The 22,892-nt window shown below is 43.1% G+C and overlaps 1 protein-coding gene across 2 annotated transcripts in view; it reads right to left on the bottom strand.

Annotated features, from left to right (window-relative positions):
- The window catches only part of ttll4 (tubulin tyrosine ligase-like family, member 4), a 109,977-nt gene extending 89,750 nt beyond the window's left edge, over positions 1-20,227 (bottom strand). Inside the window, exon 1 of one of the 2 annotated variants that reach the window (XM_043694273.2) lies at positions 19,843-20,227. The gene's annotated coding sequence lies outside the window, so the exon portion shown is untranslated. Of the gene's footprint in view, positions 1-17,567; positions 18,536-19,842 lie in introns of those variants that run through there. The other variant, XM_087989346.1, reaches the window with a different exon arrangement.
- Between the last annotated feature and the right edge of the window lie 2,665 nt (positions 20,228-22,892).

The following is a 22,892-nucleotide window of genomic DNA, read 5'->3' as shown; positions in this document are numbered from 1 at the left end:
ATAGTGACATTGGATTTAGAGCTGTACTCCCACAGGAAGATGAGGATGGGATTGAACTGCCAGTTGGCTACTTTTCAAAGATGATCAACATTCACCAGAGGAAATACTCTACAAATCGAAAAAAGAACTACTGAGTTTGGCCTTACAACATTTTAATGTATATATCACAAACAATGTGTTGGAGATGGATGCGTTCACTGACCACAATCTGCTTACATTCTTAGAACTCTTTAAAGGCAAGAATGTGAGACTATTTTATTGGAGTCTTATGTCACAGATTTTAATTTAAAAATCATATATGTTGTGGGTCAGAAGAATGTAATTGCAGAAGCATTATTGTGGATTTAACTGAGAGTTTAGGTGAGATTTGTCTTTATTTAATGGTATACACACACACACATACACACACACACAGGAAGAAGTTAAGGTGGACATATTAATATTATCTGTATGTTAGGGCAATGTGTTTAAAAAGTAGAGAAAAAAAGCCATCTTTTCATTGTGACAGTTCATTTTTTTCTCAAGGGGGGAGGTTTTATGAAGATAAGAGAGTAAAAGCTAGCAGTGACAGCGCCAAGTGTTCTCAGTAAGACACAATGTAACATGCTCCAGCTACTGGGTAGCTAGTTGCCTGGAAACAACAAAACAGATTCAACTGAGGCCAATCAGTTTAAATTATACCCTCAAAAATACCAAATTGCAATCAGGTTTGAATTGAGTATATTGACAATGTAAGCCTCAAGGATCGGTGCAGGATCGTCTACTTCTTGTCACTTACATAAATGATTTGGATGCGAGCATAAGAGGTATAGTTAGTAACTTTGCAGATGACACCAAAATTGGAGATGTAGTGGACAGCGAAGAGGGTTACCTCACATTACAACAGGATCTGGACCAGATGGGCCAATGGGCTGAGAAGTGGCAGATGGAGTTTAATTCAGATAAATGTGAGGTGCTGCATTTTGGGAAAGCAAGTCTTAGCAGGACTTATACACTTAATGGTAAGGTTGTAGGGTGTGTTGCTGAACAAAGAGACCTTGGAGTGCAGGTTCATAGCTCCTTGAAAGTGGAGTTGCAGGTAAATAGGATAGTGAAGGCGGCATTTGGTATGCTTTCCTTTATTGGTCAGAGTATTGAGTACAGGAGTTGGGAGGTCATATTGCGGCTGTACAGGACATTGGTTAGGCCACTGTTGGAATATTGCGTGCAATTCTGGTCTCCTTCCTATCGGAGAGATGTTGTGAAACTTGAAAGGGTTCAGAAAAGATTTACAAGAATGTGGTGGAGGCTGGTACAATTCCAACATTTAAGAGGCATTTGGATGGGTATGTGAATAGAAGGGTTTGGAGGGATATGGGCCGGGTGCTGGCAAGTGGGACTAGATTGGGTTGGGATATCTGGTCGGCGTGGACAGGTTGGACCGAAGGGTCTGTTTCCATGCTGTACATCTCTATGACTCTATGACAATCTTAAAAGCCAACACGTCGATGCTTTGGGGTATAAGACCGGGAAAATTGAACAGTTGCGAGAAAAACTGCCACCAGAACAACAGCTGTAAACTGCTAGTCAGAACTCATAGGTACTTGTCCAGAGAAGATGTTTGCACAGAAAAACCTCAACAATGACCTGGAGAGCCAATCTACCAACCAAGATAAAGAGAAGATTCGACCAGTGGCTGGCTTTAAAATTTGAATTTTCCTGTAAATCGTAATCGGGAGTTTTATCAGACTAGTAATATAGAAGGGAAGTTTACAGATCGGTTAGAGTAAGGAATTGTAAACAGTTGTTAGTTAATTATTCTCTATTATACTTTAAGAAATAAAATTGTTAATTTTTACTTTAATTAGTTCTTGGCCACTCAAAACTTTACAGATTACTACACAGGATAAATTTTTGTGTTGCTGGTTTTAAATTAAGCAGGAGGGTTTATCCTGGATTGTAACATTACCTATTCAGTCCCTCCAATATTTCTATGTTCCCCATTACTACTTCTCCAGCCTCATGTCCCAGTGATCCAATGTCCACTCTTGCCTCTCTCATATCCCTTAGACATCTAAAAATTCTCTTATAATCTTTATTACTAGCTAGCTTACTGTCATATTTCATACTCTCACCACTTAGTGTTTGCAATTTATCCTCCGTCAGTTTTTAAAAAGGCTTCACATTAACCTTTGCCACATTATGCTTTTACTTTTACACTGTCCCTGACTTCCTTTGTCAGGGAAATGCTGTTCCCTCATGTTTCTTTCTTTCTGAAAAATTCTGCTGTGCCTCCTGGTTCATTTTGCTTTCAGGTGCTCCTGAAACAGCACAGTTCACAGAGTTCTGATCATGGAAATAAGAGACTTGCAACATCCAGACACACAATCAGTCCTAGTATTCCTGAACATAGACCATATAACACAGTATTATAATAGGACTCTGACAGCAAAACTCTCTCATCATCTCCATATCAAACTGAAATCGTGCTCCTAAGTCTCTTCAAAAGGGTAAGCATCATTTACTCTCTGCCTTGTCAAATCTCCTCAGGAAATTGTGTCTCAGTAGGTTCATCTCTCAAACGTCAAAGGTTGGAGACCCAGTCTGTCCAAACTTTCATCACAAGCTAGCCTTCATCACACCCCCACCTCAGGCATCAGTCAAATTAACTTCCACTGAATTATCTCAATTCCATTTATAACCTTTCTTAAATGAGGCAGCCAAACTATACACCACCCCAGGTGTGTCCTCACCAGGTGTGTACAATTCAGTAAAATATTGCTGTCTTTCCAGCTTTTTTTGTCGTAAAACATCCCTACTTAGCTTATCTTGCCAATCTGAAAATGACCCATGCCTAAACAGTTTGTTAATTAATCAATCCTCTATCCAACCCATTGTATTATCCACAACTCCATGAGCTCATATTTTGCATCATAATCTTTGTGGTGGTACTTGGTCAAATGCCCTTTGAAATGCAGCACATCTGCAGGGTCCTTTGCATCCATATGATAAAAGATAGGAATAGGCGTATTCCATGCAGCCCCTCAAGCCTGCTCTGCTATTTAATAGGAGCATGACCGATTGGACATTCCTAACACCTATTTTCCTGTTCTTTTCCCCTTCAAATCCTCTACTGATCAAGAATCTCTCTTTCTCTCCAAACACAGACAAGGACACATCGTTAGTTCTTCAAATTCCAATAAAAACATGATTTCCTTTTCACAAACAGTGACTATCAGATTGCATTGAGACTTCTTGAATATCTCATTCTAACCTCCTTAATACAGGATTTCAGCATTTTACCTATGGCAGATGCTAAGTGAATCAGACCGTTTGGTGCCTGCCATACTTCTAATTTATACAGGAGTCATCCTTGCTAGTTTTCCATCTGATGAAACCTTTTCAGAACAAAGGAAATATTGGAAAACTACACCAACATATCAATGCCAAAGCCACTTCTCAAAGACCTTAAGATGAAGGCCATCAGAATTCGAGGGAGATGTTAGTTTTTAGTTCTATACCAATCTTCCTATTTGGAAAATTCCTGAATTCCTAGCTATTCACCCTAGTCTTAACTTTTTTTTATTCTTGGCTCAAGTTTATTTACAAAAATGACTAGGACAGCCAGTCTGCGAGACAAGTCTTGGAACTGAACTGATCTCTAACTCAGAAACATGAACCTATGAATAAAGTTTCACCCTTCATGTTCTTTTCCACAACAACATAAAACAATTTAAAAGATTAAAGTGTTATTGATATATCCTAGTTCCAGATAGTAATCCCATACAGATAACTGACAAAACAAACATGCAGTTGAAAAAGCACAGCAGGTGCATCTGAGGAGCAGCAGAATTGACATTTCAGGCATAAGCCGTTTATCAGGATTGTGGGGTTGGAGATGAAAAAGCTTGTAGCCTCACACATCTGCTTCAGGATATTCAGGAAAGCAGTGGAGCACAGAGAGGGAGGGGAGCAGCACTTGTTCAGAAGAATTAACGACATCTGTTCCTCGTGTCAATGGATTGGTGTGAATAAGGTGATAACATTTGTTCACTTGTGTAATAGGTGGCAGTATTTCCTTTTAACCCAGAGGTCTAGAAGCTGTGCATATTTCACAGTTGGATGTCGGATAACTGGATTTCTGGTTTATATTATAGACTCATACTCAATAGGAAAAACACTTGTAATTTAATAAACTGAGTGGAATATACACATAACAGAACATTTTCATGTATACCACAATGAGCAGATTTGAATTTATGGTCAAGATTAGGGAATTGAGCTTCCATTCTGGAATGAGAATGTCTCATTACCCTTACAAGCTAGGAAAACACAAAGGCCGAAACTGACATAGTAATAAAGTTGGACGATGTTGATACGCGAGAGAGAAAGAAAACATTCTTCTGTAAATTACATTCACTGGCCTAAGGGTTCAAGGGATACAGAGAGAGGGAGAGACAGGATGGAAGCTAGTGGAAAGGTTAACTGTGGTCTGATTTGAGTGTACACTTGCTTGGCTTGGATTGAATGTTTGTGTGTTGTTCCCTGGAGCTCAAGATCTGGGCATGTTATGAATTTAATTTGCATTTTGAGAATCTAAGAGGATTTTAAAAGAAAAATGCATTTTGTAGGACAATGATATTAGGCGTGATAGCTGAGCGAGGTTACCTCATGACCTTTTCCCACATAGTTTAGACGAGTCTCTTGTTATGATGTACTGTTAAAAAAGGGAATCTTATCTAGCCAAATGGCAGACTCATTGTTCAAACACAAAAGCTAAAATTATTGATATTCTGCCCTATTTCTTTCAGGACAGGGTGTTTAACAATAGAAGTAAACATAGCAAAACTGAGAGTGGTCAAGGACAATTGAGCCTTAGAGAAATAAAGACTCTTATTACTCTTATTAATTGCTAAATGCAATTAGCCATTTTGGCCTGGTTTGATCACGGTTTCCCACTTGGATGTGCTTGTAGCTTAATTAGTCAAGCACACCCAGACCTGGCAATTAGTTTCTCTTCCTGTACAAACTTTTGCCATTTTAGATTAGATTAGATTATATTAGATTACATTACAGTGTGGAAACAGGCCCTTCGGCCCAACAAGTCTACACCGCCCTGCCGAAGCGCAACCCACCCATACTCCTACATCTACCCCTTACCTAATACTACGGGCAATTTAGCATGGCCAATTCACCTGACCTGCACATCTTTGGACTGTGGGAGAAAACCGGAGGAAACCCACGCAGACACGGGGAGAATGTGCAAACTCCACACAGTCAGTCGCCGGAGGCGGGAATTGAACCCGGGTCTCTGGCGCTGTGAGGCATAAGGTGCTAACCACTGTGCCACCGTGCCGCCCATTTTATTGCTGCTTATCTGATTATAGACATGTGAGGATTTTTGTAATTTTGATACCAATTTCTGTATAAAGACAGCTTGTGTGTAATGATAAGGGGAGTAGCCGAGGCGAGTTCTTAGGGGTAAGAGCTGGCACTGCTACTCTGCTAACCTTCGCTCAAGCCTGACTTGTAGGTATCTATGTTATAGCATAACATTGATGCTATTGGTAAATAAAAGATAATAATTTAAACAAAACTGTCTGTAAGATTTTTATATTTCAGACAGCCAGAGAGTACGGTCTCCAGGACGAACCAAGAAAGGCTTCCAGGTCTAGTCTATTAGGGATTCCCTGAGCGGTCTCGAATAACAGAAGTGGATTGAGGGATAAATGGGAGGATGGTAGTAGGGCTGTGGGAAGGTAGCTGGGAAGATGATTTGCAGATACAGGCAAGAACTGATGGCAATAGTTTGGAGGGGAGGTTGGAGCAGATAGGTGGGAAGGAAGATGGACAGGTAGGACAGTTCAAGGCGGCGGTGCCTTGGAACCCTCCAACCACATGGCATAACTTCCTCAATACAAACACAGTGAAATCTCTGAAAAAGAATACCACAATTAAAATGCAGCCTACTCATGTTTAAGTATTCAGAAGTGGTGAAATGAAAATGCACTGCAAACTTCCTGACAATGTTCTTAAAATGTAGTTTCATCTTAAGTGTTCAAAATGGCATCAATAATTCAATTCAATACTAGAAAATCAAAACCAACTATAACTATGACGGCTTCCTAAGAACATACAAAACATGAGCAAGAGGAAGATGTGTCCCCTCAAACCTGCCCAACATTCTATAAAATCAAGGCCCAGCCTCGACTCTTCTTTCATGCCAGCTTCTCGTAGCCCTCAACTCCAATATTTCTAAAGGCAATTATATCAAAAAAGATTGATACATAACCATGCACAACATATCAAGGACAAAGAGGGTTTCAAACCACTTAAAAGTGAAATGTAAACATGTCCCCTAATTCTACAAGAATTTTGGTTTATTATTGTCACATGTACCGAGGTAGTATGAAATGTTTTGTTTTGCACGCAGTACAGGCAGATCGTAGGGTGATAGAATAGAGTAAGGAATACAGAGTTAGGACTACAACAGTGGTGTACAAAAAAACAAGATCAACATTAGATTTGAAATTTATTTAGTCTAATAACAGCATGGAAGAAGCTGTTGGTACATGTATTTAAACTTTTGTACCTTCTGCCAGATGGAAGATGTTAGAAGAGATTACAATCGAGATGGGAGGGGTCTTTGAAGATATTGGTTGCCTTCGAAGCAGCAAGAAGTGTCGATGGAGTCAACAGATGGAAGGTTGACCTGTGTGCCGGACTGGACTGTGTTCACAACACTCTGTAGTTTCTTACAATCCTGGGCAGAGCAGTTGCCATACCAAACCGGAATGCATCCAGATAGAATGTTTTCTATGATGCATCTATAAAAGGTCAATGAGGGTCCTTATGGACATGCTGAATTTCTTTAGTCTCCTGAGCCAATGGAGCTGAGGTGGAAGAGGGTCAAGAGTGTTTTAAATTCCTAGGAGTGACAATAACCAACAATTTTTTTTGTAACTCCCATATAGATGCAACAGTCAAGAAGGTATAACACCTCTTCTTCCTCAGGAGCCTAAGGAAATTCTGCATTCCCATAAGGACCCTCATCAACTTTTACAGATGCATCACAGAAAACATTCTATCTGAATGCATCCCGGTTTGGTATGGCAACTGCTCAGCCCAGGACTGTAAGAAAACGACAGAGAGTTGTGTGCACAACCCAGACCATCAAGGAAGTCAACCTCCTATCCATGGACTCAATTTACACTTGTTGTGGAAAGGCTGCCAACAACAAAGATCCCTCCCATCCAAGTAATACTCCCTTCTAACTACTTCCATCAGACAGAAGATACAGAAGTTTGAACACTCGCACCAACAGGTTAAAGAACAGCTTCTCCCACTATTATTAGACTGCTAAATGGACCTCTCTAATTTCAAAGTAGCACCAACCTTGCTTTTGTGGACCTCCTGCGTATTCGTAACCCTGTCCACGTCCATCTAAACACCATACGATCTGTACAGTCAGTTCTACTACAATGCGTGTTTCTTCAACATACATTGGTTTTAAAGAGATTGAAGAATTTAGGCTGTAACTTGCTGAACATGAACTTTCCTTATCTGAATTGGCTATATTGAGATTCCAGCTCCATTGGTTTAAATGGCATGGTTATTGCCCGATTTTCTTGTAACAAGAGATGTACAAGAACGGAACTATCACATTATAGGAGAACAGACTATGTCCTTGTTTCGTATGATCTGACTGTATTGCTCACAAACAAAACTTTTCACTGTACATTTTTTAAAAAGGCTTTTAAAAACTTTTCAATGTACTTAGATCCACATGACAACAATAAAGCAACTTAAGGTATTATTGTGCTTTTGTGACCATCGTATCAACGTGGGTGGTCCAGGACAGATTGTTGGTAATTGTCACTCCTCAGAACTTGACACTCTCAACCATCTCTATTTCAGCTCCACTGATGTAGGGATGTGCCCCCCTCCTTACTTCCTGAAGCCAACGATCAGCTCTTTAGTTGGGAGAGGTTGTTATATTTATAACATATCACTAAGCAACTCCTTTCTTTGTAGAGTCAGATGTACAGCATAGAAACAGAACCTTCGGTCCAACCCATCCATACCAACCAGATATCCCAACGAAATTTAGTCCCACCTGCCAGCAGCCGGCCCATATCCCTCCAAACCCTTCCTATTCATATACCCATCCAAATGCCTCTTAAATGTTGCAATTGTACCAACCTCCACCACTTCCTCTGGCAGCTCATTTCATACACGTACCACCATCTGTGTGTAAACGTTGCCCCTTAGGTCTCCTTTATATCTTTCCCCTCTCACCCTAAACCTATGCCCTCTAGTTCTAGACTCCCCAACCCCAGGGAAGACTTTGTCTATTTACCCTATCCATGCCCCTCATAATTTTATAAACCTCTATAAGGTCAGCCCTCAGCCTCTAACACTCCAGGGAAAACAACCCCAGCCTGTTCAGCCTCTCCCTACAGCTCAAATCCTGTACAGCCGCAACATGACCTTTCAACTCCTGTACTCAATACTCTGACCAATAAAGGAAAGCATACCAAACGCCTTTTTTACTATCCTATCTACCTGTGACTCCACTTTCAAGGATTTATGAACGTGCATTCCAAGGTCTATTTGTTCAGCAACTTTGTTTCTGTTTAGATTTCAAACACAACAGAAAACCTCATACCTGGCTCTACAGTTGACATTGCAGAACAATGTTACCATAATCCAAAGGGATTAAACTAACAAATTTATTCACACCAATTTTCAGGGTCAAGATCTACATGATGTGGACTGCAGCAGCTCAAGGCGGCAGTGTATCACCACCTTTGAGGCAATTTGGGATGGGCCTTGAAGATGACATTCACATCTCAAGGATAAATTTTTTAAAAGTACCCAAAATGATGGTTGGTACATTTTTTCAAGGTTCAAGTTAGCTGATGCTAAGTCAGTAGAGTGAGCCACGTTACGGATACAAGTTACTCCTAAAGAAGCTATAAGATTAAGTCCAGTTGGTTCCCGAGCAACTAGTTACAATTTTGGAGATTTTTCTGATCCTTCCACACATTCGACAGCAAAGCCTAGTCTCTGAAGATAGGTTAATTAAGAATGAAGTGAATAGATAAATTAAAAATTGATTCCAACTTTGTACTAAAAATACTCACCAACCATGTCCTTGTTTGTAGGCAATTGTGTGTAAACACAGAAATCAAGAGGACACATAACTCTTAGGGATACGATCACTACAAAACAAGTGAGGTCAGATACAAACCGTTGAGAAATTGTCTTTCATATATAATACTGCATTGTATTTTTGTAAAATGCTACTAAATGTTCTGTGGAATTTCCTGAATTACCATTTCTATCATGAATTCACACCTAAACATCAACTAAAACTCATTTTTTAGACAGCACTTAACTGAGTGATATTGACAGGAGCCATGGCTCAGAGAGGAAATCTGTGCACTAACCTATGAATTATCTGACAGATCTTCATATTTGCATAGAAGCAAATAACAATCAATTTCTGTGACATCATCTTACTGGAATCTTCCATGAAATGACCTTGCAGGATTCCTAAGTGCATTCTTTCCCCATGGCTGGTGTGTCAATGACAGTGTTCAGAATCACGATGAGGCACCAGGTATTTTTTAGGATCCAAATCCACACTAATACGTTGGAACAACTTTTCTGCACACTTGTAACCCATGTATCTGCTGCCATTGTCCTTCTCAGTGGAAGAGATCACAAGTTTGGAAAGCATTGTTGAAGGAAGCAAATCGTCAAGCCTCCTTCAAAAAAAAACTCTTTGCAATTCACAATATCCACTTCAATGGAAAAATTCAGAAGATGCATAGGAACATCACTAACTCAAAGTGCCCTTCCAAGCCACACACTATTCTAACTTGGAAATATATAAGTATTGCAACTGGACTAAAGACCTAGAACTAATTCCTCCAGTGTCCACACAGTCTAACAGTGTGCATACACTAGATGCAAGTGCAGAAGTTCAAGGTTCACCACTTTCTCAAACGCAATCAGAGATGGGCAACAAAATACTAGCCCAGCCAACAAGAATTAAAATCAAAATCATCAAATGATTGCATTAGTGGCAAATCCCATTCTTATAACTTGATTTTTAAAAGAATGCTTCAGATCTATTTTGCGATTCCATCGATTTTCTATGTATTTCAATTTACAGACAAATAATATCAAGTTAGAAAAATTAATAAAAGAAAAACATAATTTCTGTTGATCATAAAAAGGTATATAATGCTGAACAAGCGAATACTAAACCGCTGAAATAAAAAAACGGAGTAGCTGCTGAAATCAATGTTTTTGTAGGCACTGGCTCCATAAAAAAGGAACTGTAATTATTACTTACTTCAGCTAAAAAACGTGCCAGAGATTTGTGACAATAGTACAACTGTTCAGGTCATAAAGCCAATAGGACAGTTCCACAGACATGATTTTTCCAACTTATGCTATCAACAGCATTACTCACTCTCACACAAAGACGCTATAAATCCTTCTTTTGTGTAATTAAATACACAATGCTTGCAGTCCTATGTGCCTGGCAGAACAGGTCATGCAGTGCTGACTAAACACTTGCACATTTAAGCTCTGTAATCATGTAATACAGCCCCACACAAAAGAGTCATTTTGGCATTTGAATTAGCTTGAATTTAGTGATATGGCAAATGGCTTAATAAGTCACTATTTTGGAAAGGTAAACCTTATTATAATGAAGTGATGGACAAATACTCTATGGTTTAAGTTATGACTAGGGTACAATAATAAAATTACAGGCAATTATCCCAGTGGGAGGTGTTGGAAGGCAGCTCAAAAGTTTAATATAGCAGGTACTCTAATGGAAAACGCAGAACCTAACAAGATACAAGGTTAGCTTTCTTTTGTTGTTCAGATAGACAAGCACATTGGAATTCTAGCATTGAACATTATTATAATCTCTGTAGAGACCAATAACCTTCAAGAGAAATTTGAACTTTCAGTTTACCACTGAAAGAATAACACATCAAGATTTCACTTTTTAAACATTTTACTGTATCAAATGACTAAAGCCAATATTTACTAAATTCTGGTTTAAAGTATTAATTGCCTACAAAAGGGAATAGCGCTTCATTACTAGTCACACACCACACACTTACAGAATTATGGTTTTTATCACAAACAGTTCATAGCTTCGAAGGGGTCATTTCCTTATTATTTTCCCATTGGTGTGTTCTCTGAAATTAGAAGCCACAAGCACACTGATTACATGAGATTAGTTTCTCCAACTCCACTCCAGGCAAATCTTTTGGCCCCCTTTAATACCTCACAAACTCATTCCATCTTCAATACTAGTCAAAGCTTAATAAACTCACCACCACCCTCTCAAGGGTAACTAGGGATGGCTAATTAATGCTGGCCAGCCAGTGACAATCATATCGTGAATGAATGGAAAAAAAAGGGGATGGTCTTTGAAAGAAACCTTAGAGAAAAGAGCATACTGTCTGACCTGAATTAAGAGGTGTAAGGTGAATATGACTACAACTTGATGTCAAGGCCACATTTGATCAAATGCAGCATCAAGGAGCCCCATAAAACTGAAGTCAGTGGGAATCAAGGAAAACTCTCCACTGTGAATCATATCTAGCTCAGATGGTGATTTTGGGCTCAAAGGTCAGTCATCTCAGCACCAGCACATCTCTGCAGGAGTTGCTCACGATATCTTCTAGTCAACCTGTCACCCCATTTCTCCCCTCAGTTGAAGCAAAACGCTCAGAGACATCTTTACTCCGGGCCCTGGAGGGAGGGAGAATGATTGCCCATGTGTACAGAGACATGAGTTCATGATCCTCTCTGGAATAGCAGTTTCTTAATGAATTATACAGTCATTTTACAGGGAGGAGCATCCAGATAAGGCAACATAAATATTGATTCGGTGACCATTACAATCAGTGAGCATCAACAGTAGAGATTAAGCCATCTGCCGTGACAATGAATTTTCTTAACCTTAACATTGGCTTCACATAATGAATACTTTTCACCTTGTTAAACTGACTTTACACACTGAATGCTTCTAATATAGTTAAATGGCTCCACATAATGAATGCTTTTCCACCTTGTTAACCCATTACCCTTGCTTCCAGCACCCCATTGTTAACTGCAAGTTATCTGATCTAAGTCATGCTCAGCTGAACCTCTCGTTTCACAAAACTCAAAACTTAACTCTTTCCCTACCTGCTCATACCCGATACACATTCTCATTCCCTCCTTTTATCATTTCACGATAACCAATGGCATTGCCAGCTTTCATAAGACTCTTAACAGCCAGTATTTAAACAAGTTATTGACTCACAACATGCAGTGATTATAACAAAAATTACTAGCCCTTTACTGTAACCAGAATTTGAAGAATCCTCCCACGTGGAAAATAAATTCACCAATAAAGTTCTTAAAACCACAGTCCTTAGTGACCATTCTATCCCCTCCAAGTTGAGTGGAAACGAGCCAATTCTCCAAATTCTCCTTTAGTAAAGTCCAACCTAAAAACAAAATTCAGTCTGTCCTTGCTTCACTCCTCGGAGAAACCTGAATTCTTGGATAAGGGCAGTTAAATGCTTCACAAAACTGACGAGACTACACTGTAACCCTCTCTAACACAGGGATTTACTGTTGACCAGAAACAATTGTGGACAAGTCATTTAAATATTGTGGCTACAAGATCAGGTCAGAGTTTAGGAATCCTGAAGTAAATTTCACCTCCCTCCTTCCAATCAACTCCTCAATACCTGTCCTCATGGCACCAGTCGTAGGTTTGGTGGAATACTCCCTGCTTGCCTGGATGAATACAGCTCCATAGAATCATACAGCATGGAAATAGATGCTTTAATCCAATCAGTCTATGCCTAACATAATCCCAAACTAAACCAGTCCCATCTGCCTGCTCCTGGCCCATATCCCTCCAAACCTTTCCTATTCATGCACTTATCCAAATGTCTTTTAAACACAGTAATTTTCCACACATCCATCACTTCACCTGGAAGCTCATTCCACACACATACCACCCTCTTTGTAAAAAAAATTGCCATTCGTGTCTTTGTTAAATCTCTCTCCTCTCACCTTAAAAATATGCCCCTACTCTTAAAATCCCCCATCCTAGGGAAAAGACAACTAGTATTAACTCTATCTATGCGGAGAAAGCGAGGACTGCAGATGCTGGAGATCAGAGATGAAAAATGTGTTGCTGGAAAAGCGCAGCAGGTCAGGCAGCTTCCAAGCAGGAGAATAGACGTTTCTTGAAGAAGGGCTTATGCCCGAAACATCAATTCTCCTGCTCCTTGGATGCTTTCTGACCTGCTGCGCTTTTCCAGCAACACATTTTTTAACTCTATCTATACCTCTCATTATTTTATAAACTTCTATCAGGTCATTTCTAAACCTCCTATGCTCCAGGGAAAAATAAAATCCCAGCCTTTTTAATAACTCAAAGCCCGATACTAACCAAAGAAAAGTAGCCCTGGTTGACACCACTTGCCAAACATTCAGTCCCTCTACCACAGATTCCCCGATAGGTCTGTCAACTGTGCAGGAAGCTCCCTGGTCACCCCATCCCATCGTTGCCATAAGCAGGTCAGCAAAAATCTTCCTACTGACGGAAGTAACCCCTTTTGCTGAAATATTTATAGCCCCACGTGGGTGAACACATGCAAGATATATACAAATCAATGATTCCACCCAGGTCCGAAGAATATCCGAGTAATCTGGAGCACATTCTTGGAGACCCAACATAAAATGTTCCTCCAGTAAAGTAACTATTCTCTGACAATGAAGGTCAATATGGTCACTTGTACATTTTCATCATAATACTTGCGAAATTAAGATTTTAAAATACTGCATCGACTCCCAACCCACTGAAATTTACTGCTGAGAGCCAACCATTCAGCTTGACATAGCTTTTCTAGTGCTTTACTACGGCAATCAAAAGCCAATCGCACCACCTAATGGTACATTGGTATCTACTATTATCTATACTACTGGTATCTACTATATTATCTATTATCTATACTACTGGCCTTTATAACTTGGGAGATTCTTATGCATTTGAGCTCCCACTTCTTGATCCACACCTTGAACATTATTTCCAGAGCAAGCAGTCAAGCCAAGAGACTTGCATGTTTCAATACACTGCTCCTGCAAGCATATCTGTATATATCTCACAAAGTTATTGTTCACCTACATTCATACATATTATGAAGCCATTGCACAATTAATGTCATGAATATGTAATACATTAATATGCATTTTGAGGCAGGCCACTTGTAAATGGCTTTACAAAATATACATGTACAAGAGATACAAGGAGTAGATCACATGGCCTGGTCCATCATTCAGTACAAGCATGGCTGATCTTGGACTACAATTCCATATCTACAATTCTCTCTCCCTTAATTCTGATGCAACAAAAATCCATCTATACCAACACTGTGACACTAACAACGTCGTGTGGTAGAGAATGCCAAAGACACACAACTCCTTGAAGTAAACAAATTTCTCATCTCAATCCTAAATGTACACCCCCTTTCCTCAATTCCATGATTTATTTTCGCCAATTATCAGTAACAACCTTGAAATGAACATCCACACAAAACAAATTAATTTTAAGTTTTTGTGATGATTTGAAGCACGCAGCTCAAGGCCTCATCTTGGACTTTACTGAATTAAATCACATCAGCCAGGATGTAGGAAGGGCACTACAATTCCTCTCAACATTTCAGATTAGCAAGGAGATCACTCAGTCAGGCATACCTCCCTCTAATTGCTATCTAATGTCTCTAATGCAGACACACAAGCGTCAGCACATCAGAGATGCTGCAATTAACAAATAAAAACAATACACATGGTCAAGACTTAGAAGATGCTCAAATGAGTGAGGTCCCATGTCACAATTTGAACAAATCTTCTGTGTCCTATTAACCACCAGATGTAGATTAACTTTTAATCCTATTATATGCTAATTTACATATGCGGTGGGCTCAAATTAGCTGCAATGTTTATGCTGCATTTCAAAGTAATCCTCTGGCGAGGACTTTCAGATTGTCCTGACATCACAGAACCCCTTCGGACAGAAGCCATTCGGCCCATCAAGTCTGCACTGAATCTCCAAATAGCATTCCATCCAGATCCAGAACACCCCTGGCACCATCTCTGTAATTCTGCACTTATTATAGTTAAACCACTAGCTTGCACACGTGTAGATACTATGGCACAATTTAACATGGCCAATCCACCTAACTTACATATCTTTGGACAGTGAGAGGAAATCAGAGCACTTGACATAAACCAGGGTGCAGACATGAGAACATGCAAACTCTACACAGACAGTCACTGAACATGGAAATGGACCCTTAGATCCAAACAGTCTATGCTCCCAAACTAGATTAGTCTCACTTGCCTGCATTTGGCCCATTTACGTCCAAACCTTTCCTACTCGTGAACTTACCCAAATGTCTTTTACATGTTGTAACTGTACCCTCATCCGCCACTTTCTCTAGTAGTTCATTCCGCACACAAACCACTTTGTGTAAAAAAAAAGTTGCCCCTCATGATCTTTTCAATACTTTCTCCTTTCACCTTAAAAACAATGCCCCCAAGTTTGAATGCTTCACCCTCGGGAAAATCCCCTTGCCATTCACCTTATCCATAACCCACCTATTTTATAAACCTGTATAAGGTCACCCCCTCAACTTTCCATGTAAAAAGTCCCAGCCTATTTTTATAACTCAAACCCTCCAATCCCAGCAGCATTCTGGTAAATCTTTTCTGAACCCTCTCCATAAGCTACACAGGGCACAGCAGGCCATTCAGCCCAAACACTCCATCCAGCCTCCTCCTAGCTTTCCTCATCTGAAAGTATCATAACCCTCTCTTCTGCTCTCCCACATTTGATTACACAACTTAAATGCACCTGTACCATTTGCTTCAACCTGTCGCTGTCATCCAAGGTTAGAAGTGAAATCAGGTTCCTGGCGGTGTGAGGCAGCAGTGCTAACCACTATGCCAATGCGCTGCCCCATAGGTCATATGAAAAGTTTGCTTTTCTCTGCAGTTACAATTATCAAAACATCAGTTCTGCCCTCCCCCAGTTTACAAACTGTAAAGTACAAACTTTTGACCAGAAATGCCCCAGAACAGTGATTATAAATTGCAATATATTCAGTTTGTCTTGTGAAGACTGCTCTCATGAATGGAACCTAATTTCTTTTACTGTACATACTAAAAATACACTCTGTACAAATGGCTTATGGAATCCCAACCTAATCTGTAAAGATATTGCTTTACCCTCTTGTGGTACAGGGGTAATGTCCAAGGGGTCTGGGGGTCAGCCCCATCTGCTCCAAAGATTTATAGTAACATTTCTGAATAGGCTGATTAGAAAATAGGTTAAATTTTTTAAAAATTGTGCATGGGAATCATGGAAAGCAATGCTGAACATGTGACAAAACTAATGAGATCTCAAATGGATATGGTTGTTAAGTGTACATAGAGTTAAATTTTGCTTGGCTTTGATGCTTTCGCATTATACCCAGATGCAATTGTTGAGCAAGGTCATGTATTTGCCATAAACATTCATCAGGTTCATTAGTCATAGAGATGTATGGAAAATGACCCTTCTGTCCAACTCGCCCATTCCGATCAGATACTCTAAATTAACCTAGTCCCATTTGTCAGCAATTGGCCCATATCCTTCTAAACCCTTCCTATTTACGTACCCATCCAGATGCCTTTTAAATGTTGCCATTGTACCAGCCTCCACCACTTCCTCTGACAGCCCATTCCACTCACTTCACTATCCATGCGACTCCACTTTCAAGGAACTATGAACCTGCACCCCAAGCAACACTTCCCAAAGACCGTAAGTGTATAAGTCCTGACTTGATTTGCCTTTCCAACACGCGCACCTCACATTTATCTACAATAAACTCCATCTGCCACAGGCCCCCAGTCTGAAAAGCAACCCTTTACCACTGCTCTGTCTTCTACCTTCAAGCCAGTTCTGTATCCAACTGGCTAATTCTCCCTGTATAATCTCTTTTAGAGAAGGAAAGCTGCTGAATTTCCCTATTAAGTTAAAAATCACAACACCAGGTTATAGTCCAACAGGTTTAATTGGAAGCACACTAGCTTTCCCTGTGGACTGTTAAGGATGAGCTATAAATGCTAGCATAGCAACTGACGCCATATCCCAGGAGCAAATAAAAAAATTACAGAACAACTGGAAAACCAAATATCACATCCCTCACAGGCAAGAGACCCATTATTTTTCACTTCTGAAGTCATACCAGACTCAAAACCTTTCCAAAGATGCTGCCAAACGTACTGAGCATCTCTAGCATTCTCTATGCTTGTTACACCTTATTTATGTACTGTTCTTTCCTTGGCCTCGTCTCTCATGAGATAACTTTCCCCACTGAGTAAACCTCAAGTGCTTCACAAGCAATTACCGTAGTCCCCCCGGTACCTGCAAGGGATACGTTCCAAGGCCTGCGGAAGCCCAAAACTGCAGATATGTACAAACCCATTCATTTAAATGGGAAACGTACCTTCCCAGCAACCTTCTGGTCCCTTGTTCTGGAATGTTACCTATACAGAGGAACCCTACTCATCCGGCATTTGATTATTCGAACATTAGATTATCCGGCAAGATCACAAAGTACCAATGCTTGGTGAAACTATCCGGCATTCAATTAACCAAACGGAATACTCCCCATTCGTGTCCTTCGGATAATCGAGATTCCTCTGTAGTATGTTCGAACAGTGGTAAACCGCAGGCAATTGAAACTGCGGAAACCAGACCTGTATATTCTTGATATCAGGAGACGAGAGACAGTACCCTCCTTCAGCTGTGGTCTCACTAGGACTCTGAACAACATCCTACCTCTATATTTCATTCTCTTTCAATATACAGCAACATTCTACATGCCTTTCTGATCGTTCATCTAACTACATACTAACTTAATCTGATCCAAGTATTAGGACACTCTCTTGAGTATGCCAATCTCCCTCCATTTAAATAATGTCCTGCTTCTCTATTCTTCTTACAAAAGTGGACAATATCCTATTTTACCACACTGAATTGCATTAGCCAAAAGTTTCATTCACTGAATCATTTATATCTCTCTGCTGACTCAAAAATCGTCTTTCTATTTCTTATGGTCTTTTGAAGAGGAACAGAACATTTGGGCCCACAGGCATCCCCGGCCATTTGTTAGGATCATGGCTGATTAAGCAGTCCTTACATCCACTTTTGTGCCATTTCCACATAACACCAATTGCCCTACTGATCAAGAGTCTGTTTAAATTTACACTCCTACACATTTTGGCCTCATCAACAATTTTCAGAAGCCCTGAAACCAAGTTAGTTACAGATTGTAAATTGTTGATGTCCCAACACTGATCCTGATGCCACTTCGCTAATCTCCACCTCCTTATCCCTTGCAACCCTACACTCCTGCCTCTTGTCACCCCATTTTGTCACGACCGTAACAGGGCCACGCCTCTGTCACCCCAACCACAGCTATCTTATCGCATCAAAACTCCCACAGCCTTGTGACCCCATTTCACACGCACCACCCTCCCACCTTCATTTCTCCAAACTCTTTTCCACAATATCTCCCACGGCCTCCACCTCGCCCCAGTGATCCCCACATTCCCTCCTCTTCACCGTAGCCCCCTTCTCTCCCGCGTGGCCCCCCACAGACCCCTATTCTTCCACAAAATCCCTCCTCTGCCCCGTGGCCCCCCACAGACCCCCTCCTCTTCTCCGTGGCCCCCCACAAACCCCTCCTCTTCTCCGTGGCCCCCCACAGACCCCTCCTCTTCCCTGTGGCCCCCTCCTCTTCCCCCGTGGCCCCCCACAGACCCCTCCTCTGCCCCGTGGCCCCCCACAGACCCCTCCTCTGCCCCGTGGCCCCCCACAGACCCCTCCTCTGCCCCGTGGCCCCCCACAGACCCCTCCTCTGCCCCGTGGCCCCCTCCTCTCCCCCATGGTCCCCCCACAGACCCCTCCTCTTCCCCATGGCGCCCCAAAGACCCCTCCGCTTCCCCGTGGCCTCCTCCTCTTCCCCATGGCCCCCCACAGACCCCTCCTCTTCCCCGTGGCTCTCCACAGACCCCTCCTCTTCCCCGTGGCCCCCTCCTCTTCCCCGTGGCCCCCTCCTCTTCCCCGTGGCCCCCCACAGACCTCTCCTCTTCCCTGTGGACCCCTCCTCTCCCCTGTAGTCCCCCACAGACCCTTCCTCTTCCCCGTGGCCCCCTCCTCTTCCCCCCTGCCCCCCCACAGACCCCTCCTCTTCCCCGTGGCCCCCTCCTCTCCCCCCTGCCCCCCCACAGACACCTCCTCTTCCCAGTGGCCCCCCACAGACACCTCCTCTTCCCCATGGCCCCCTCCTCTTCCCCGTGGCCCTCCACAGACCCCTCCTCTTTCCCGTGGCCCCCCCATAGACCCTTCCTCTTCCCCCTGGCCCCCCACAGACCTCTCCTCTTCCCTGTGGACCCCTCCTTTCCCCCGTGGCCCCCCACAGACCCCTCCTCTTCCCCGTGGCCCCCTCCTCTTCCCCCCTGCCCCCCCACAGACCCCTCCTCTTCCCCATGGCCCCCTCCTCTTCCCCCCCACAGACCCCTCCTCTTCCCCGTGGCCCCCTCCTCTTCCCCGTGGCCCCCCCACAGACCCCCGTAGCCCCCACCTTCCCCTTGTGCCCCCCTCTCTCCCGTGATCCTACAGCTCCATCATCCCCTCCCCCCCGCCAACTCTTTCCTCTCCCACTAGCCCCTTCATCCCAGCCCGCCATATCCTCCTCCCTCTCCCTGAGTACTTACCGGGGAGGCTAGGCTGGGCTGGGCTGGGCCGGCGGGTTAAGGGAAGCGCTGACCGGGCGCCAGCTGCGGGCTCGGCCTGACAGTCCCCTCTCTCTCCGCTCCTTGTCCTCTCCGATAGGCCTGTACTCCCGAGACTGAAGGCGGCTCATGTCCGGCGGCGCCGCCGCCTCACGGCCATCCTCCTGCTCCTCACTGCACTCCCCTCACCGTCCCCGCGGGCCTCGGGCCTACCGTTCAGATCGGGATCACTCCGGGACCCTAACTATCCCCACTCCTGCCTCCCCTCACATCATCACTAAATGAATAAACAAACAATCCCGAACGGGCTGTTGATGCTCAGCTCCTTCCTGAGGGCAGGCAGACGGCCGGCCTCCCGCTCCCTTAGCAACCACACAGCGCGTGTCTCGGGGCGACCGGCGAATCCCGCGCTTACCACTTACGTCTCGATCACACGTTACTTCGTAAGGCAACGTGCGCGCCCCCACCATTCATGCTGACGACATGCGCATTCCCGCCGTCACCCGCGTGTGACGTGCACCCTCTCGATTACGCATGCAGGCGACGTGCGCGATCCCGCCCTTTACACCAACACATGCGCAGTCCCACCCTTCAAATGTGCAGTTCCCTTTACACAGGGACATGCGCAGTACCAACACTTACGCAGGCAATATGCACTGTCCTCATTTTACACTGGCACACGCACAGTTCTACCCTTTATGCAGGTGTGATGCACGGTCCCGCCCTTATGCATGCAATATGCACAGTCCTTCTGTTACACAGGCACACATCCAGTTCCACCCTTTGTGCAGACAAGGTGTACAGTTCTCCCTTTACACAGGCACATGTGCAGTCCCATCCTTTACACAGGCAATATGCACAGTCCTCCCCTTACAAAGGCACACGCACAATTCCACCATTTATGCAGGCAAGATGGCACAGCAGTTAGCACTGCTGCCTCACAGCGCCAGAGACCCGGGTTCAATTCCCGCCTCAGGCGACTGACTGTGTGGAGTTTGCACGTTCTCCCCGTGTCTGCGTGGGTTTCCTCCGGGTGCTCCGGTTTCCTCCCACAGTCCAAAGATGTGCAGGGTCAGGTGAATTGGCCATACTAAATTGCCCGTAGTGTTAGGTAAGGGGTAAATGTAGGGGTATGGGTGGGTTTCGCTTCGGCGGGTCGGTGTGGACTTGTTGGGCCGAAGGGCCTGTTTCCACACTGTAATCTAATCTAATCTAATCTAAAAGATGCACGGTCCCACCCTTTACACAGGCACATGCACAGTCCCACCACTTATGCAGGCAATATGCACAGTCTTCCCTTTACACAGACATATATGCAGTCTCACCCTTCATGCAGGCAAGATATACGGACCCACTCTTTACACAGGCACAAGTGTAGTCTCACCCCTTATACAGGCAATATGCACAGTTGTCCCTTTACACAGCAAACACGCAGCACACCATTTAAGCACGCAAGGAGCTCAGTCTCATCCTTAACACAGGCAGTGAGTGCAGTCCTGCTTTTATGCAAATGATGTGTGTGATCCCATTCTTTACACAGGTGACATATACAGACCCCTTTTATGCAGACTACATGTGCAGTCCCCTCTCTAACACTGACAACATGCACAGCCCTATCTCTTACACAGGTGACATTTGCAGTCCTTTCCATTGTGTGGGCAACAAAGCAGACAACATGTGCAATTCTGTGAGGGTGTGCACACACATAGCTGGCTGGGTGACTAATGCCGTAGATTGAAGGAGACCTCCCAGATGAGGGATCCCGACAGCCAGACAAAATGGGACAGGGGGTTCAAACTCTTTCCACTTCATAAATGGATCGTGAAATGGTTTCAAAGCGATCTAGCAAATGGAGCAGATGTGAGGTGGTCAGAGTGAAAGCAGTGACCACTCAGACTCTGGAAAGCACTACCTGGGAGTAAGGCAGAGGTAAGTTCAAAAGGAGCTTTCAAGAGGGTGTGGGATAAATGTTCAAATAGAACCAAACAAGTTGTCCTGAAGGGTCTGTTTCCATGCTATGTGACTCTATAACAGACCCCTCACCAGAAGGTGGCATCCCAAGACGTTAACTCTGTTTCTCTCCACAGATGCTGCCAGGCCATTCAGCCCCTTTGGCCTGTTCCACAATTCAATAAGATCATGGCTGATCTGTGGCCTAACTCTGTATATCTGCCTTTGGCCCGTATCTCTTCATATATTTGTTTAACAAAACAAAATCTATTTTAAAGAACAACTGATCTAGCCTCAACTACCATCTGTGGAAAAGAGTTAGAACATAGAACAATACAGCACAGAACAGGCCCTTCGGCCCACGATGTTGTGCCGAACATTTGTCCGAGCTTAAGCACCTATCCATGTACCTATCCAATTGCCGCTTAAAGGTCACCAATGATTCTGACTCTGCCACTCCCACAGGCAGCGCATTCCATACCCCCACCACTCTCTGGGTAAAGAACCCACCCCTGACATCCCCCCTATACCTTCCACCCTTCACCTTAAATTTATGTCCCCTTGTAACACTCTGTTGTACCCGTGGAAAAAGTCTCTGACTGTCTACTCTATCTATTCCCCTGATCATCATATATTATAGAGTTCCAAACATCTACCACCTTTGTGTGTGGAAGTGCTTCCTAACATCGCTCCTGAAGGTTCGAGCCCTAATTCTCAGACTATGCCACTAGTTCCAGAATCCCCAACCAGCAGAAATAGTTTCTCTTTATCTACCCTGCCTTTTCCTGTTTTTATCTTGAAAGCTTCAATGAGATCACCTCTTCACCTTCTGAATTCTCAAGAAAACAGGTCTAATGTGAATAATCTCTGCTAATAACCCCTGTAGTCCAGATATCATTCTTATAACCTGCGTTGTATTCCCTCCAAGGCCAATACATCCTCCCTAAGGTGTGGTGCCCAGAACTGCTCACATTACTTCAAGGGGGATCTAACCAGGGTTCTGGAGAACTGCAGCATTACTTTTGCAGTCCTCCAGATAGAAAGGCTAGCATTTCATTAGCCTTCTTGATTACTTTGCGCAC

The sequence above is a fragment of the Chiloscyllium plagiosum genome, unplaced genomic scaffold (assembly GCF_037043375.1).
Source record: "Chiloscyllium plagiosum isolate Xiang-an unplaced genomic scaffold, Cpla_swu_hap1 HiC_scaffold_7, whole genome shotgun sequence".
In the NCBI taxonomy this organism is placed as follows: domain Eukaryota; kingdom Metazoa; phylum Chordata; class Chondrichthyes; order Orectolobiformes; family Hemiscylliidae; genus Chiloscyllium; species Chiloscyllium plagiosum.
The sequence above is the reverse complement of the archived record's forward strand: the minus strand, read 5'-3'. Positions and strand labels throughout refer to the sequence as shown.